General features: G+C 37.8%; 1 long non-coding RNA gene across 1 annotated transcript in view; it reads right to left on the bottom strand.

Annotated features, from left to right (window-relative positions):
- The window catches only part of LOC140323498 (uncharacterized), a 60,097-nt gene that overhangs the window by 39,058 nt on the left and 1,476 nt on the right, over positions 1-19,563 (bottom strand). The window contains exon 2 of the long non-coding RNA XR_011919386.1: positions 17,897-18,048. This is a non-coding gene — a long non-coding RNA (uncharacterized lncRNA). The remainder of the gene's footprint in view (positions 1-17,896; positions 18,049-19,563) is intronic.

The raw sequence follows: 19,563 nt of genomic DNA, 5'->3' as shown, positions 1-19,563 counted from the left end.
ATTCTGTCCTATACAGAGCTCAGAGGCCTAACATGATGTGACAGCTCTCAGGCCACAGACACAAGGCTCAGGAAAGAGTCTTAAGAAACCTGTCATTCCAGAAGCAGCGGCTCCCCCGGCCGCTGTATATAAAAACACGGTTAACAATGACAGAAATATAAAGCTTTGCAGGGCTAATGCCTGAGCAAACACACCTCTGAAAGCCGTGGCCCTTCAACAGTATTATGGCCGGGGTCCTAATTTCCAGGCCTGAGATCAGAGATGGCTACGCACCCCCATACGGAAAGCGATTTAATTCTTGTGCAAATGTGACATTTTGAAAGTCCATTAAAGGCCAGCCCCACTGAGTATGATCCAGTATAACTGTAACATATTGAAATTGAAATTTGTATGACTTTCACCAGCTTTTGTTACTGCAATAGCCAGATGGGGGCGGCTCTGTTGAGAATATTTGACATGTATACAGATTAATATACATGGCTTTATTAAAAGAAGGCATAACACAGTAACAGGAAACTTGCATGCTGTTTGCTATGATATGAGAAGCCATTGTTTTTCAGTGCCCTATTTACTTCTCTAGTATCGTCTAAGACTCCTGCAGAGAAATTGCCAAAACTCTGAAGAGAATGTGTCTGGACAAAGCATTTCCAATAACAAATTTTAATTATGAAGTTTATTCTTTTCAAGATATGTCACTCAATATACAAAGAGAAATGGTTTTGACTGCAATAATATCAAGCACAAAATGAACACCCTTTGTGTGCTCAACTTTCACATAATACATAACTAAAAGTATATCAGTTCATCAGTATGCCTTTTTGTATCTTAAAATAAAAAATCATCAGAGCTCAAACTAATCCATCTAAACGAGTGGTGGTCAACTTTAAAACTGTAGAGGGCCTCAATCCTCAATTTTTAAGTCTGAGACTTTCAGAGGGTGGCACAGTAACGCAGTGTTTTGTTTATTAGGTTTCATTCAAAATTAGGCTTAATATTAAATCAAAAAATGCATTTTCTTTTTTTTTTTTTTTGCAGGGTACTTCAACTAACATTAAAGAGAAAGTTGAGTCATCATTGGTTACCCTCAACATTGGTGTAATTACTCCCAGTATCAGTGTTAGTGGACACAATAAAAATCTTCAACATTGGTGTCAATGGTTCCAGTAAAAGCCCAGAGCACTGTCAGTGATAACAATAATAACCCCCAGCAATAATTCCTAACATTGGTGTCAGTAGCTTCAATATTGGTTTCCAGCATTAAGATGACCACAATAAAAAACCTTAGAACCACTGTCATGGGATGCAAAAATAACCCCCAATAATGGTGTCAGTAAACACAAAAAAGCCTTCCAGTATTAATGTTAGTGTTCAAAATAATAACCATCAGAGTTGGTGCCAGTGACTCCAAAAAAAACCCCAAGCATTGGTGTAAGTAGCCATATCATCAATTGCCAGGATTGGTGTCAATGACCACAATAAAAATATTAGCACTGGTGTTAGTGGGGGTAATATTAACCCCAGCATTGGTGTAAGTAGCCGTAATATCAATTCCCAGCATTGGTCTTGATGACTACAATAATAATCCTCATCAATGGTGTTAGTGACCGCAATATTAACCCCTGTACTGATCTTAGTGGCAGTACTATTAAACCGTCTACATATACACGCATGCATTGTTGGGCAGCTGCAGTTCTGTTAACGACCCCCCTACCCCCTACCTTAGTGCTAATTAACTATCCCCTCCATTGGTGAGCAGCAGGACTGGTATTCCCACACACACACACACACACACACACACACACACAAAAGGTCAGTGCAATGTTTTTTAAAACCCCTCTCCCCTTAATGTTGGTGAATGCAGCATGGAAATGAAATTTAATCCTCAAGCACTGTCACTTACCGCTTCCTCACCCCAATCTCCCCTTGTTATTCAGCTGGCAGTAATTACTCCACTGAGGGACAAAAATTGGGCACCTGGTACTCCACTTCCAATCCGCAAAGGCCTGCCATATTCTGGGCACCAGGGTTCTAAACTCATGTATTTTGATTGGACACCTGTTTTTAATGTCTTTAGGTGTCTTTGGACCATTGCCATAGGCCATTAAAGCAGATGATCAGCCATAATTAGCCAGCAAATGTGAATAGTACAACAGAAGATAAAATAACAAAACCAGCTTTTTCTGCAATATTCAGCTTTATTATGTGCTACTTCTTCTCATACTCCAGCTTTGCTATACAGGGACTGCAAGAAGCTGATACCAGGTTAATCTAAGGTAATTACACTGCTTGCATTTACAAGTACATTTAATGATGTATTAATGAATACAGAACTGCATTATTTGTGCCCTTTATATTTGTCAAGAATTTGGTCTTAAATCAAAAGAAAGTCTTATTTAACCAAGTTGACTCCCAACACTGTACCAAGTTACAGGTAAAAACTTTAATAAAAATTAGGCACAGGGCACTGCCATTCTTTTCTTTCTTTTCTACCTGAACAAGATCTTTGGCCATTTTAATTGACTAAGCCAGGATGTTATAACTCCCCCACAGGCACATGGGGGTTTAGTAACACACATGCAAGGGAAGCCAGGAATACCGGATATCATGGCAAACAAAACTGAGCCTTTCTGGAAAAATGACCTGCCTGATTATGGATTTTAAAGGTAAGCTTCTGCTGCATGGAAAATGATACACATAAGCACAAATTGTAAATGTAGGTACATTTTAAGACAATGTCTTTGTTTGCATGGTAAAAGTGATATAATCCTTCTACAGAATCATTGAGGTATCTGTACTGCAGAACAGTTACTCACTGAAACTTGACCAGCATAGAGCTCCATCTGCTAGCTGCAAGTGAAAACGTTAAATATTTATATAATTCAGCATCAAATAGAGGTAACAAAATCCTTCAGTGGTTTATTGAATAGGCCAAAAGGGTGCAAATAAGGGAAGTTGATTTAAATATTGTTTGAGTGTGATTCCTCTCAATAAATATTAGTGCTAACATTGGCCACTGATATTGGTTCATTGGACATTGGTCCCTCCAGGCTAATTTGTTGTGAACTGTAGATATAGTAATTGTAGCAGGGGTTCCCTGAGAATTCTTTTCCACAAAGCAATCAATAATGCATTACTCCCTTATAGATGTATCCTATAGCTGTTTATTGTGCAGGGGGAGCATGGTATAAGCCCATCAACTCTGTTATGAATACTCTTGACAATTAACTATGTCTATGATATGTTAATAAAACTTTTTCCCTGACAGGTTCCTTATGGAGTATAAATAGACCGCAAATCAATTTTACCCCCTTTAAATCATTTAGTCAAAATAATATTTTTTTATGTATTGCAAAATTCCCTACCTGTGGATCTTGCCAGTAATAGTACTTACTATTACCACTACCAATCAGGGACCTTCAATTGGCCTTAGGGCTGCCCATCTAATAAACCAACAGCCAACTGAAAGAGCACAGACAGCAGGCTGACAATGCTGCTAATTAGGAAGCGGTTGGCTAGTGTTATTAGCCTAAAACAGAAAGGATTGTTACTGGCAAGATTTCCAGGTAAACAAGTTTGCACAAAAATGTAATAACTTAAAACAAACCATACACACATATAATATGATGCCACACATATTGCAAAATCTATTTAGGGTTTACATGCACTTTAACCCCAGGGAAATATACTTCCCCAGAAAAGTAGATCAGTGGCTCAAACACCCAGCTGATAAGGTAGAGTTATAAAGAAAAATGTTTAGCCAGATACTGTGCGACGATCATTTATTCTGATGAAACCAAATGATCCAGAATAGTCTGAGATTTAACAATTTATAGGACTACTGGATGACTGGGTGAGCTAGCGTAACTTATCTGCCTGTCAAATTCCATGTTTAAGTGATTTTATTTCATTACTACTAAATGAGCCTGCAAAGGCATATATAGGACAGTGAAAGTTTCCCTCGATAACTGACAAAAGTAAAAATATTTTGCTTTGCTTGCTGAGTTTCTAAAATTTGCCATCCCTGCCAAGGTCCTTGGACCAATATGAGTGACATTTAGGTAATTTAGACTAAAAATGGGATTATAATGAAGCAGTGCCCTCATTTTTAGAGTGACGCTCCACAAAGTTAATGAGGCCAATGCAAGGATGATGAGTGATGCCTTCGAAATTAATAAATGTCACCCAAGAGGGGTGTCACTTGGCAAGTGGCGCTGTGTTGTGGATTACGGTGGTGGGGGGTTGATGTAGAATGTGTTCTCTTACTCATTCTGTTCTCATATCTGAATCTATTAAGGAGATTACAGATAAAGGAATAGTATATATCTGTGATTGCCATTATCTTGTGTTAACATACAGCTAATTAAATTCTTCACACCTTTTTTTGTATGCCAGTCCACAAAGAACAAATGCGCCACACCTGATTATAGCTGCTTAAGTCATTCATTGGTTCCACAGTGAAAAGTAGGTTTGCAATAGTACACTCACAGCTTTTTTTTACAGATTCTGCTTTAAAGGGTTACTTCTAGTAGCACCCTAACTACCTCCTAGGCTCCGTACCTTTTTCAAAAAATGTGAGATATAATGATATATATGGGTTCAGATGAGAGAAATCCTTACCCATTTATACTTATAAACCAAGATTATTTTGATCTGAAAATGCCATCAGAAAAAGAATATCAATGTATACTCAAACCACTAGATGGCACTGTGTAATCATGTAACATGTATTGCCATCTTAGACAGTTTGTATCACTTTACATGAGGACACAGCGCCATGTACTGGTTAACAGCAATATTGCACAAAAGAATATTTAGGCAAAAACAACCCTTTATAATTTAAAACATACAAAATATTGACCAGTAAAAATAGGGGAAAAAACAAAAAAACTTTGTTTATTTAAAAAACATATGTTTTAAAAATAACACCATCGATATATTTATTAACAATAATTTTATTGACATTTCTGTTGATGACTCTTTTGAATGTTACCAGTGATAGCAGCATTAAGTTCCCTAGGTTTATACTTGAGTCCGTGTAGTTTTCCTGTTTTTTTTCAGGTAAAGTAGGTATGTTGTTTTATATTCAGATCAGTTTATATTTGAGTATATACATAGCTAACCCGCAATGTTGCAGACCAGTTTCAGTGGTGACAAACACCTTCAAAGCTGCCTAGCTGCCACAGGATCATGGAGTAAGGTAAGTATGTGTTTATATTTGAACCCCCTTAATGAAAATGAGCCTTTTATCATGTGTATTAAACATTAGCCATTTTTTGTGCTGATTTGAGCCATAGCTACATGGCAATTTTTAGTACATCACTTGTGCCATTAAATTACCTACTGATTAAATTAGTTAATTTGTGTCATGTATGTCTGTTTCAACAAGTAAGAGGCACAGATCCTTTTATCAGTGTGTATTCAGTTGACTGGTAGGGTTTAGGCCAAACAAAAGCATTTTGCCAAGGCGTAATGTTAACAATTACACCGCAAGTGGTGCAACCTGATCTTCTCATTATCCAAAACAACCTAATCAACTGGCACATTCACATTTGTCCATGGGATTTGTTCAAATAAATGGAGCAGAACTTAAATCAAATCCTCTCTGCACACCTTTTGGAAGAATCTGATGCAATTTTACAGAATTAAGACTTCTTTTTTTATTTATTGGGATCGAACATCATTACAACTTATCTTGTTCTTTTCCTGCCACTGACAAACTGTAGGAGGCATAATTTTGTCACATCGGCTAGAGCTGACCCTGGTGCTATAGTGACTTTTTATTTTTTTGCAAAGCTGCAGATGATTTAATGACAGTGCAGACACCATGACTAAAGCGCAGTCCATGACAACAATACAGCTCTTGAAAGGGACGGAAGGAAATTACACCGGTCTGTTTGTGTTTTGAACCGCAGATGCAAAGCTGTCAAATAGAAATTCCTCCAAGGTGGCAGTAAGAGACAGTGGGTGATCACCCCGTTTACAGCAAACATAGACATGCTTTGTTTTCCCCTGGGCACACATGGATGTACCTTTGTCATCGCGTAGAAGGAATCGCAGAGTAACAAGCATGTATAATGCAATGTTTTCACTAGATCATCTTCTGTCCCAGTCATTATTGTTAAAATCCACAATTAGAAGAAATTACTGCACAATTATCTGGATGATGTGGCCAGCACTGACAGCTATCATTTTTAACTCTTCATTGTAGCTCAAGGAAACATGATCAGCTAAAATCGCCATCATTATTTCTGTATACATGAAATCAGTGGGGATTGAACAAAAAATATGCAAGTGGTTCTTGTTGATACACCATTTCTTAAGAAATTCAACAAATGTTTGTTGCCTTTTGGTCTGTTAAATAGACCATTTAAAGTGTTTCATACATGTACAAAAAAACCTGTGGATTCTTCTATAAATCCACTGGGCTCCCATTCATATCTCCAAAATAACCCTGAATTGGGGGGGACTATCGCTTTTCAGGACCAAGTCCCTTTGTCGCTTGTTCCTCATCAAACCATTCATCCAGCTTCTAAATCAGGGGTGTAAAACTCAAATACACAGTGGGCAAAAATAAAAACTGAGACAAAGTAGTGGGCCAAACTTGAAACTGGAATAGCACTACAATTAGCTACTACAATTCCCTGCGTCAAGAAAACAATCCAATGCGGGGCCACGCATAGGCAGAGAGACCGCTGGTCTATAGACGGGAGTGATGCCGCTACTACAATTCCTGGGATTACTTGCGTCTATAAAACAGTCCTATACGGGTCCAGGCATAGGCAGGGAGGCCACTGGTCTAAAGACGTGAGTGATGCCGGTAACTGTAGTAGCGGCGCTATTTCAATGCAATTCATATTTAGGATTCCTTTGGGGGCCAAACTAAAGGTTGTTGCGGGCCAGAATTTGACACCCCTGTTCTAAATGATTCCATCTTTAATTTTGATAAGCTAAAATAAAAAAAAAAAGCACCTGGCAGTACATTTTACCAATAATTTGTTGCGTAATATTTTTTTTATGGTCTGTTAAATGGGTCCTGGCAGGGCTGTACCAGATACTTTGTTAAAATTTCTGCCAATTCCCTGTTTCCAAACATTGGGGTGTGACTAAAGGTATGTAAAAGTTACTTTTGTAAACCAGAAATTATGAAGAGAATAGAAAGGGGAGTTAAATTAAGTACTCCTACATGACTTTTGTCGTCGACATCAGTTATCACTAGATACAAAACATTGAAGAAGCTCTGTAAAGCCTAAAAATGAAAAATATTATTGCCACCATATCCAAGGACTGGTAACTAATCATAAAGCAATAAAGCTAAAATCTAGACCTATTTTTAAAATTTACATTTAGGGCCAAAATTTTAGACAATTTGTTTAGGTATTACAGCATGTAAAATGCAAGAAAAGAAAGATTTTACAATGCTGCTCCCCTCCCAGGTTTTGCAGAGCTCATTATTTCTTACTTCACACTCATTGGTTCTCTTTGGTTTGGCTTTGTTCCCTGCAACATCCTTTTTCTTTAAACTACTGGAAATATCTTCAATAGTCTTATTTCAATTGTCATTTGACAATTGCCATGTTTTTTGCACTAACTCCATCCAGGGAATAGTCTTCTGTGTCCTTAGACAGTGTGTGAGTTGCTTTGTGTGAGTAGTGCAGGGTGGGGGGCGGATGCTTGTCATATTCTTACCTTTCCATATACTCTGATGGACCATACAGGCCTAGGAGCTGGGAAATACGCTTTCTTCACCATGCACCAAGAGCGTATTCTCTTTCTGACTTACAGTATATCTCTACTATTAGTAATAGAAACTGGGGTACAAAATTCTATACAAAAGGACAGCTTAGCTCTTGCATTCCCAATTTGCTGCAGTTCTCAATATATGTTTGAGATGTAAAAGGTCCATGGGTATTAAGGATGTCACATATGTATGATCATGTTTGGTTTTGGGACACATTAGGTGTTATTAGAAGAAAATTTACAGAGTGCCATTTATAGGTGGATCTAGCAGTTTTCCTGGTACATCATAATAAATTTATTTTAAAGTATAACCTCCCCAACCTTTAGTAGACAGTTTGGCCTGCGTGTGAAATATAAGTAAAGGCATGTGATTTGTGGCAACAGAATTCATACACTGAATGCTTTAATTTTACATATTGCTCATATAGTATAAAACTGCACAGATATATGTCCTGCCTATTTAAAAATAATACACTGTGTAAAAAGCTTTAAGTTTGGATCCACTTTAAATTAAAAAAAAAAAATGGTTGACGCTGCAAATACATTTTAAATAGTGTTATTTTTTACATATTACACATGCAAAGTGTTGGGGAAGCTGCCAAGAACATATTGCTTGGGGTAAAGACCAGTGGTCACCTTGCAGTTTAGAATCTGCGGTAAATAATTATTGAAAAATAAACAAAATGGATCAGCATAGACTAGAGCTATAAAAACTGAAGTTGAAAGCTGCATGAAATTCTAGGTTAACAGTGCCCCCTGCTGGAAAAATAATACTTTGCAATACACGCATAAAACATTTAAAATCCTGCCAGAATATGTAATATCTGTAAATGTATTCCAATGTAAATACCAGACACAGGATATTTAGTTTTAAATATGTATAAAGCATGACAGAATGATTTATTTCATGTTTTAATAAGTCACAGAAGTGATAATGCAGCACTTTGAGACTCAAATCTTTGTGTGATGACTGGGTTCATTGAGTAGCTAACACTTGGTAGACATTTCCTGAGGCATTTAAGGAAATCTGTCATGGCAGAAACAAATAGAGATTGCTATTGTGGTGTTTTTCTGCTATTGGACTGGCTGTCATATTGGCTTCTAACAACTGTACTTTGGCTGACCTGGAACAGGGATTCCATATATAACTGGCATCATTATTAAATATTAAAAAAACACATAATAAAGGGTGGCACAAGGGGGATCATTTTGAGTGGAGGCTGGAGTCGGGCTTTAAATGTTATATCATGCTGCATTGTTTTATTACAAAACTCACTGATGTGAAGCCTCCTGAGATGCCTATATCACAAATATAAGGAGGATGTGGAAATCGGTGGAAACTGGCACCCAGTCTCATACAATATCACTGCCAGTTCTCACATACTTTTATTTTGCAATCTGGATTCCCTTTGCTATTCATAAGTCCTCCGAATTGGTGCAGTTACTCTGAAATTGGAGTCCATACAGTAAAGAAAAAAAGGAATCTGCATTTTAAAACTAAAAGCCCAAACCTGAAAAACTTTGATTGGCTGGCCTGGAACCAATATGCAGATAACAACTTCTATTCTGAAGCCCTCCACTCTGGGAAAAAGCCTGTTCTCTTTAATTAGAACATGGTAGCATAACTTAAAAACATAAGACACCAAAGTAGGGATGCTTTGCCATAATGCACAGAGCCTTATTTGGAAAAAAACCAACAGCATATCAGCACAAACCCCTCATATCAACTGTAACACATGGCGATGGTGGGGTGATGGTTTGGACTTTGCAACTACAGTACCTGGAAACCTTCCAGTCATTAAGTTAAACAAGTACTTCTCCCTGTATACCAAAGTATTTTAGAGTCAGCCTTGCAGTGGGCTCCTCACCACAGTAAAGGTAAATGTTCGTTTGGTGTAGGGTTTGCTTGCTCTTGCAGCAGCCAGCATCTCCTCTTTATAAGCCGGTTCCCTCATATAAGCCTCCCTGTGCTACCAGTCTGACCACTAACATCATACCCTCCAATGCCATTCCATTAAAACTGCATTGCAGTGAATGATGATGATACCCCACCTAAAATACAGAGCAATGGGCAGGAAAGTGTCTACAGCTGTGGGAAGTTACAGCTACAAGTCAAATGGCCATCCACCAATTGGGGCATTGGGTCCGATTTTTTAAAGTTCTCAAAGGCTGGTGAATTAAAACAGAAATCTTTTGAAAGACAAGGTAATTAGAATGTTGATATTGGAGAAGAAACCTAGGAAGGCAACAAATATACAGAAACCGAAAGCCTCTAACTACATATGATATCACTGTCTCTCCAAATTCAAAACCAAGAAGAAAAGCTGAAAACCTGTGTTAATTTATTTCTTTTCCTCAGTAGAAGGTCTGAATCAGTTAATAATAAAGTTTGTCTTTGATTGGCCCTTCTCAGATCTGCTCTGTGAGATCCGTGATGTCAGCCAGTATTACCAAGTTAAGGTTGCTGGCACAGACAAATACTTTTATGAGCATGCCAGGCACTGTACATTAGCTTTCCTCTCATTATAAGCAAAGCAGGTCTGTTTGTTAGATTTAATGATTCACACAGTTTCTGATTTTGTAACATGGCTTTAAATTACTCAGGAGTTTTAAATTATTTTTCAAAGTATATTAACAAGCAACAGGAAGTTAACTGAACAAAGTGTCATAATAGGGAGCACAGAGAGAGAACAAAGAAAGAGGTTCGAGGCTCAAAAGTATTGTGTCACACTATGAATGTATTAATACATCTTAACTTCATACATAACAAAGTCATACAAATACATAATTCACAAACATATAATTGTTAGTATGTTGTATTTCTCTTGCCTAGTTCTGGTAAACGGAATCACAGAAGTAGGAACATTGGTTCAGGTTCACAAAACATATTATGTTTGTCTTGCCTGGTTCTCGAACCTCTTTCTTTGTTCTCTCTCTGTGCTCCCTATTATTCTCTAAATTGTATTTACCAAAGAGGGAGGCCCAACTGTACACACCTTAAATCCCATAGGGACAACAGGGAACATCCCCACTCCCACCATCCCTTTTCTTACCCCCCCCCCCCCATTCCCTGACCATCATATACTATATACAATGAACAAAGTGTCAATTTAGACTTTGTTATCTAAAAAACAACATGGAGGTCCATAGGCATCTAGTTGCTGTTTGTTATGGTAATGGATGGATATCTTTAAAGCAACACTTTACATTCAAGTTGGCTCAGGGAAGTCTGAGTGTATTTTTTTAAGCTAACTTTCAGGTTAGACCTATATTTGAGCTTTTCATTGAGCTCACAGCTGGCTCATCCATACAAGCAGTATGAGCACTGGGTCATGGTTTTAGGCCCAGCTGGACACTGATTGTATCTATAAAAAAAATACAGCATAAATTACATATGGACATGTGAAAGATTGCATTTGACAATTTCTACTCTATAATAACCTTTTTTCATCTTGTGCAGATTGATATAAATATAAAAGGGTCATTAAGAAAAGAAGAGCTCTGCAGAAGAGAAATTAGCCAGCCTAATAAAACCACAAAAATCTGTTTTAGAAAAAACTTGCTGCACTACATATTAAGGCTTTTTTTTCTTTTCCGGGTGAACAGGAAGCATCTTTCAGTGCCACAGAATGAACAAGCACTGTACACACATCACTATTCAGTTCTAGGAAGAGGGACGGGTGAGCAGGAGGCACCCCACTGCACCCTCTCCCGTAGAAATGTACTTGCAACAGCAGATTGATAAACAATGTTGGTGGACCAGTGTATCGATGTACTAAACCACATCTGTGTTCACTTTTGTCTTTAGAGAAATCATTAATCTGATGGTATGGTAAACAAGGCAGAGTACAGCATGTGTGTGTCCTTTTAGTTCATGCACCTCAGATTACCTGTCATGATGTCATGAAGGTAACAAGATAAATTATTTCTAAAGTGAACCATACAAAATTATGAGACAACGTAGGGCAGGAACAACTCAACCTCTTGGGAAATGTACCCCAGTCAACAATTCATAAACACCTTTCAAACAAGATTATTTAAAAATAAACCCCCCACTTAAATAACAAAAACCCATACTAAATGTCTTTATATACATATATAAAAACAAGCACATCTTGGGCAACTGAAAGTGCACATTTAATAACATGCCGGTGAATTTGGTTTAAAATCAATTTTCATTTCTCATTTTTACAGGCAAAATTCCTCCAATTTCTTTTAATACCTTTCACATCAGAAAAGCCCATTTAATGCAACAGATTATTTCTTTCCTACGGGTTTTCTGTTCTCAGTTTAGAAGGAAGAAAAAAAAAAGTGGCTTATTTAAAGATGGTTGAATGGCACAGAGGTGGCGATTATCTGATGATTTTCAAACTCCTGCTGTAGCAACAGAATAGAGAACTCAGGGGTATAATGGTTTGTATTGTGCTCGCTCTTCACGGCAAAAGACAATTGGTAGTAGAATGTGGCTGAAGCCTTGAATTGTGTGAGCAGTACGCAAATATTATATTTCCTGCAGAATAGTTTGGAAATAATCCATATTTTTCATGGCTCCCAAAATCCCATCTTAATATTAACTTTTGGAAGGTCTAGTTTAAATATTTATCATGAAAAACAAACTATGCCAGAAAGAGTAGACGCAGCTGAATATAATAAAGTTACCCTGAACTTAAGTATACTTTCTTCCTCAACAGTCTTAAATTATTCTTAATGTTTTCTGGAGCTGCACAGTCAGTGGATTATAGCTACTACGAGCCTAGCAAACACACTGCAAACACACGAGCCTCAGATAGCAAAATAACCTGAGAGGAGTTCTACTCTTTACCCACTCTATCCAAAACTATGGAAAAGTTTTGGATATGGATACTGTAGGGGTTTGCTTGGTAAACAATAGGACTCTTGGCATAGAAGAGTCACTGAAACACCACTTAGACAGTCTTTCAGGGGTAAATTAAAAGAATGTGTTACTTGTTAAGCAAACTAATGTCTAAAACAATTTACATAGTTCTTGAATGGAAAAAATTGGCACACAATAATGCCAAACCTAAATTTTGGTTATATATCTCTGATATTTGCCCACTTCTGAGATTAGCCTCACTGTCTGCAACTCATGGATCCACACCCCTTGAGCCTAACCCACTTTAGACCTTTATTGCCACTCTCAGACACTCTTGTCCATGGCCCTCCTGGATCTCAGGCAGCCAGGGGACTAAAGGTGCGTACACACTTCCAATTTTTATCGTTCCAATCGAACGACAAACGATCGATTGGGCAAAAAATCGTTCGTAAAAAAGTAACCAACGACGCCGACGAACGAGGAAAGTCGCTGGAAACGAACGACCGGACCGACGGATCGGATTGGACGACGATCGTTGAACATCGTTCGTGTGTACGGTCGTTCGTTGATCGTCCATGTTCAGAGCATGCGTGATGAACGAACGTCCGTTCACTTTCCTGTCGTGCACATAGTTCCTCTATCGCTCAAACGATCGTATCTATTGTGTGTACAATATCTACGAACGATCGTGTCGTTAACTCTATGTGCAGGATCGGTGCTATACGATCGTTCGTATATATCGTGCATGAACGTTCGTCGTTCGTTTTCCAACGATAATAATTGGAAGTGTGTACGTAGCTATACTCACACTAGACCATCAGCAGCCACTCTGCTGCATGCCCCCCAGTCTTCTGGGAACGGTTGCTACTTAGTGTATTAAGCTAGATGCAGTGATTACACCTATTTTCATATATAAAATCTGGTCTGGATTTAAAGGGTGTTTAAGGGCCATCCTTCTTCCAGTACAGACCACTGGACACCCAAAGAGTCCTGTAATTACCAGCAGCAGCTATTTTGCATAAACAATCATTTGGGACCTTCTTACACAAATGCAGGCCAAATGTAATGTGCAGGGATGCAGAAATTCATTTGCAATCTTCCTGAATACCTCACAGTACACTTTAACCTCCTTAGCAGTAATCCCGAGTGTGGCTTGGGGTGAATTATCCATACCAAAAGCGGTAACCCCGAGCGGTACTCGGGTGGAATTGCCAGGGAGTTTAAACAGCTTACCTGGTAAGCGGTGCCTGTGGCGTCCGCCAGAAAAGCCCGGCATCTTCTTCCCCTGGCGATGCCAGCCGAGCATCGATGTAAGCTAGCGTTGCCCGCCAACCGGGGTTCTGCTGGCAAGTGTGTGGCTGGGGGGCGGGACCGCGTGGCTGGAGGGGGGACAAGGCGGGAAGTTTAAAATAGTAAGTATTTTTAAATGTACCACTTTCACATTTAAAAATACTTAACATGCATAATGCCAGGGAGGTTAAACACCAAATAAACCTAAACCTGACCAAGAATAATTCTGATAACTCTAAGAAATAGATACAAACTGTGCATAAGCAAAGTACTGTGCAAAATATTTTTTTTATGGGCCAAATACAGCCATTACCTGTCATCTCTGAATTCAGTCTTTGAGAGGGTCAAGGACACATGACCTTATCACAAAGATTTTAAATTTGTAAAGTTGTGTTCCAAAGGTAACATATAAATACAAATAATGAATATAATTTACACTAACCAACATGATTGCTCTAAAAATTTCCCTTGCTTAATATTGGGTTTAGGTGGGTTTTAAGCCTCTGGCTGCTAATTTGAAAGGTGCAGTTATCAAAATTAATTATATTAATGCTTCTCCAAGCAATTTTCCAAACACAATTCGTAAATTTCCTGAAAAGAAAATAGTTGATATTTGTAACCAAAGGGTTAATTGCTAAAAGCATAATATCCTCCATAAACAAAACCTCTGATTTTGATTTTGGTCAGATTTTGTCTCTTCGGTGCACTTTGGCTTCACAATACATGCATCTAGAGTCATAAAATGCCATTTTATAGGTTTGTACTAAGCCAGCGGTAATTAAATAATTCAGCTTTTATTTTTACAGCTAAATTGGATTAAGACTCACTTCACAGAGGTCCTCATAGGATCAAAGTGTATAAATGCCAGTGATATAGTTAATAGACAATATCTTGGATATTAATGTTACCGAACAGAAGTGCAGCTCATTACAAAGTAACGCACCTACTTTCAGACATTTTATTGTATAAACAGTGCAACTCAAAGCAGGAGGCGGTAGCTTGTGTCAGGTTTATTATAGGATTATAGCCCAGAAGCTGAGACTGAAATTTTACACTGCGGGCTGATTTATTAGAAAGAAATGTTCCATCTGGAACTCCAATTTTATTTTCTATAAATTTAAACATTAAACTTCCCTGTTTGTCCTTCTCTTTGCCCCAAAAAAAAAGTTGTGCCCAAAAAAGCATTCAAGAGGGAAAGAACTAGTCACCAGTATTACCTATGGTTTACCTGTAGCCACCTTATGCCAACTTACCATGTCTTGTTCTTCACATTGTGTGGTCATCTTGATAAAGAAAAGGCTTTGCTTCCTCATATCAGAGCCTCCAGCAAGGAACAATGTGCAGTACAGTAATATCATCACCATATCTCACTCCAAATATTCTTAAACAAGCACTCAATGCAGCACTGCATTTTACCTCACACTGCAGATATACAGTTGTGAGTGCCTAGAAATTCTGAGCAAAAAATGTAGAAAAAAGAGCACTTTTTTTACAATTTTTGTAAGGAATTTAAAGCTGAACTTCAGCCTTTCCTTAATGCTTTGATGGATATTCATGTTTCTCTCTTGTACTGATGCCAATACTGATTTCACTGCACACTGCAGCACATCAGATAAAGCCATTCTCAGGATCTGTACCTGCTGCTTTTGTGTCTGGTGGTTGTATTTTCCTACAGGGCCATCTAAAGCAGCAGTCAACAACCAGTAGTCCACGAGAAAATTTTGGTGGTCCCCAGCTCTAGCCGGTGATCATGTCTACCGCATAGACAGAACTTTTGTTGTGTCTACAGCCCTGCGCCAAGTGTAGCAAGATAACATTCTGATGGGTTGCTTTATGCAACAATTTCACTTTGGTACTGCATTTAGTTTTTCCAGTTTTTATGAATCAAAAAAATTGGCAAAATACAAATCACAAGTGTAACTGAAAATAAATTGTACAAATAAAGTAGGTAATCCATATCATACCCAGAATGAAAAATCGTTTTTTCTCATAACAAAAAATAATGGGATGGATACACATACTGAGATGAGTAACTAAACAAAGAGGACTTTTTTAATGATTGAGAAAACAGGATTTTTACATTGATTGACTTTGCTAGGTGTTCTGTTTTGCAACTATAAATCAGCTTAAATAAAACTCCATAAAAGTAGCTAAATGGGGGCTCTGAGAACATACATTGTAACAGTTTCTAGATCAAAAGATTCAAAGTGAGCATATAATCCTGCTGTCATAGGTTTATTGTTTCATGACTGTATGTCTCTGAAAAAAAAAATGTAAATGATATTGCACATTTACATTATACATTGTTATACCTTCCATTACTTCCTAAGCTTACTTACTAAGCTACTTCCTGTTAGTAAATAACTACGAAACAACTCAGAGACCTTCTCGTAGTCTTAAATGAAATGCACACCATAATACATTGGTTATAGAAAATAAAATATGATGCATTGCCAAGTACCTCGGGTTCAGAAAAGATATGGTAAACTCATATATACAGACCATTGCATATTTTCTTTGTACCTACTATCTGCCTAAATGACACCAAGCATGTAGTGCTGAAATAATTGTAAGTGATTCAGTATCCTATTTACAGTGTTAGGTATTCTGCCACTACAAAACAAATAGATTTTAAAACAGATAAAAAAAACAACCATAAATGAAATGTAGGGCTCATTTAGCCATTTTGTAAAACTGCAGTTTTCCACTGCCAAGCACACAGTAGGCTGCTGCTGAGCAGCTAGGAGAGGCAAACCATACTAATGGCAACCACATACACTCGTGACTGCAACCGTGTGGTCAAGAGCAAAGATCCGCTAAGGCCATGTGAAGAAAAAGGTCCCGACCTATCCCAATAACCTGAATAGGAAAGTTTGGGACTGCAGTTCAGCCTGCAGCAATGCACTGCAGCATACTGCGGGTGAATAATAGCCCTTAATTTAATAAAGCTATAGAAAATATATAAAATATGCTTTCACATTCTTTTCAACATTTTTATTTGATCTCAGTTCTAAAAGAAGTCTTGTCTATATATATACACTCCAGCTTTGGAGGCTTGGCATTTTTCAGAGGGTGTTTTTAGATGGGGACAATAGCGAATCATGCTTGTGCAATGAGGAATGAAATTAGTACTTTTCATCAGAAGCCTTTGTGACGGGGTGACCACACATGAGCACAGCTTGTAGACAGGGACAGAATGTTGTCAACCCATAACAGAAAGAGCTTGAATGGACTATGGATTACCATGTATGATTTCAAAGAAAACTGCAGGTTTAGCATTTCTGAAACAGAATATTAAACATTGATAAAAATGATATTAACATGTTTGAGCCTATATGTGTGTTTAGTGATTGGGTTTATATATATATATTACTTTAAATCTATGGTGGGTGATTACTACATGGCTGGGTTATAGCTGTCACTATAACCACGACATTTAAACAGTAGGCTGCTTGGTCTATATTCTTGCTTATGTCACCTAAGGGAAAATACAGCTGGAAATGATGGAATGATTTCCCCTACCTTACATATACAGTACATGGAACCCTGCTGGTGGTAGCACAGAGCACTATTCCCATAATCAAGATAATTGCTGTCAGATCGGGTATCAATCATTCTGTACATCTCCTTTCTGAGCCTGTGCTATCTCCGTCTAGGGTCATTAGCGGAGTTAGGCATAGAAGATGAGCTGTCTAGGAAAACTGCTTCAGAGAAAAAATACAAAAACATTAAGAGAGGGAACCTGTGTGATTTTTTTCTATTTCTCACCAGAAAATGTTATTAAAAATAAAGAAAGTAATCAAGTACATTGAGTTATTACCAGTTTTGACATGGAGACTAAATTCTATGGTTTAACCATGTTGCAACAGGACTATGTTCTTATATGTGGTTTTAATTAAACTAAAAGGTGTTTTCCCCAGGGAAAATAAATGTCATTGAGGCCCCCTAAACCCTGTGCTGTCACAGCTGTTGACATGATAGGGGCAAACTTTGTTTTTTTTGAATGAGGTAAGTAAAAAAAGGAAGTACTTTTACCTTCATTCTTCCAGTGTTTGGGGGAGCACCAATTGCAGGGATTCAATGCACCCCCTATTCCAGGTGGCTCCATCTGCTGCTCAAAGTGACTTCACTGCAGGCCCTTTAGGATTGTCACACCTTGAGGATCTTTAGATTTCCAGACATTTATTCTATAAAGTAAGAAGTTAAAGATAACTTATATAATGCACTTTTATTCATCTTAAATAGATTTCAAAACCAAAGTAATTCTACACTGCCTTCAAGCTTATGTAGTTAATATTTATGCATTGGAAAGCAGCTTCAGTTGTTTTGTGATTTTAAACAAAAGTATTGGTGATAGCTTGCTTTGATCTGATTATCACAAAAATAAATGGACAGATCAAGGCAAACTATCACCTATACCAATATTTTAAATAACAAAACAACCAAAGCTGCTTTCCAGTGCAAAAATCAGAAGAAACTACATAAGCTTGATGGCAGTGTAGAATGATTTGGGGGTTTTATTGAATCAGTAGACACCATTGGTCAAGGCTTGTCTTTTGGGCAAGAAGTCAATAAAAGTCAAAAGAAGCAATAAAGGAAAACCTAGGTCAATGTACAGTATATGTTCCAGTGGCACTTATAGTAATCATAGGTTTGGAAGGAGAGGAGAAACCTCTTGAAATCGGTCAGCTACTGTGACAATGGCCATGTAAGATCATATCATACCACTACAATTCGTTGTGGATGGAGTCATGCGGCCTGATTTATTAATGCTCTACAAGGCTTGAGAAGATACACTTTCAACAGTGACGCTGGGTGATCCAGAAAACATGGAATGGATCTGGTCCAAGATTCAAAACATTTGCTAACAAATAGTAAATTACTTTGAAGAATAGTAAATTACTTTATAGGTTTGCTGGATCACCCAGCTTCAATGATAAAAGTGTATCCTCTCCAGCCTTGGAGAGCTTTAATAAATCAGACCCATAACCTTCTAGGGTCAAGACTTCTATTGTATGGTGCATGAGGTGTGAATACTCTCCTGTCTTTCCATTGTTTTTAGGAATATATTATTATTATTATATGTTTCACTGTGGTATTTGTTCTCTAGTTTGCTTGAAAAATTTGTTCTCTGATGGGTCAGTGTTGTAGATGTTTTAATGTACTATTTTCACCAGTTTATCTATACCCAATTGTTATTTCAATAGAATGGAGGAAGCCTAGCATTTACTGTCTGATAAACAGGTTGTTACTGGTGGTCATCAGATTGTTCCAATCGGAGTTGATTCCGACTCAGATCAGAGCTAATCTGAATTTGGATTGGAATTTGGAATATAAGTGATCTGATATTTACCAGGTATAGTTCTCCAATTTTTGTTTTTTCTTTACACAGTCTATCAATCTGTCATTGACTAGTATAATACAGCTCAACCAGTCTAGCCAGCAAGCTATGACAGAGCTCTGGCTATTATATCTGTAAATCTTGTATTGATCTTGTACAGATCCAAGAGGTGCAGAAGAGCAAGAAGTTTAGAATTGCAAAGCCAGTCAGGACTGATTTGCTGGATGTATAGCTTGACAGCATGCAAAATGAAATAAATGTAACTCAAAATGTACTAAGTTGTACACGTCATACCATATCGTGGTGTATACAGTGCCTCTACTTTTACATGAAATTCACCCAGTGATCCTGCCAGGTTGCC

Source organism: Pyxicephalus adspersus, chromosome 2 (assembly GCF_032062135.1).
Source record: "Pyxicephalus adspersus chromosome 2, UCB_Pads_2.0, whole genome shotgun sequence".
Classification (NCBI taxonomy): Eukaryota; Metazoa; Chordata; class Amphibia; order Anura; family Pyxicephalidae; genus Pyxicephalus; species Pyxicephalus adspersus.
This window is presented reverse-complemented; position numbering and strand designations above follow the sequence as displayed.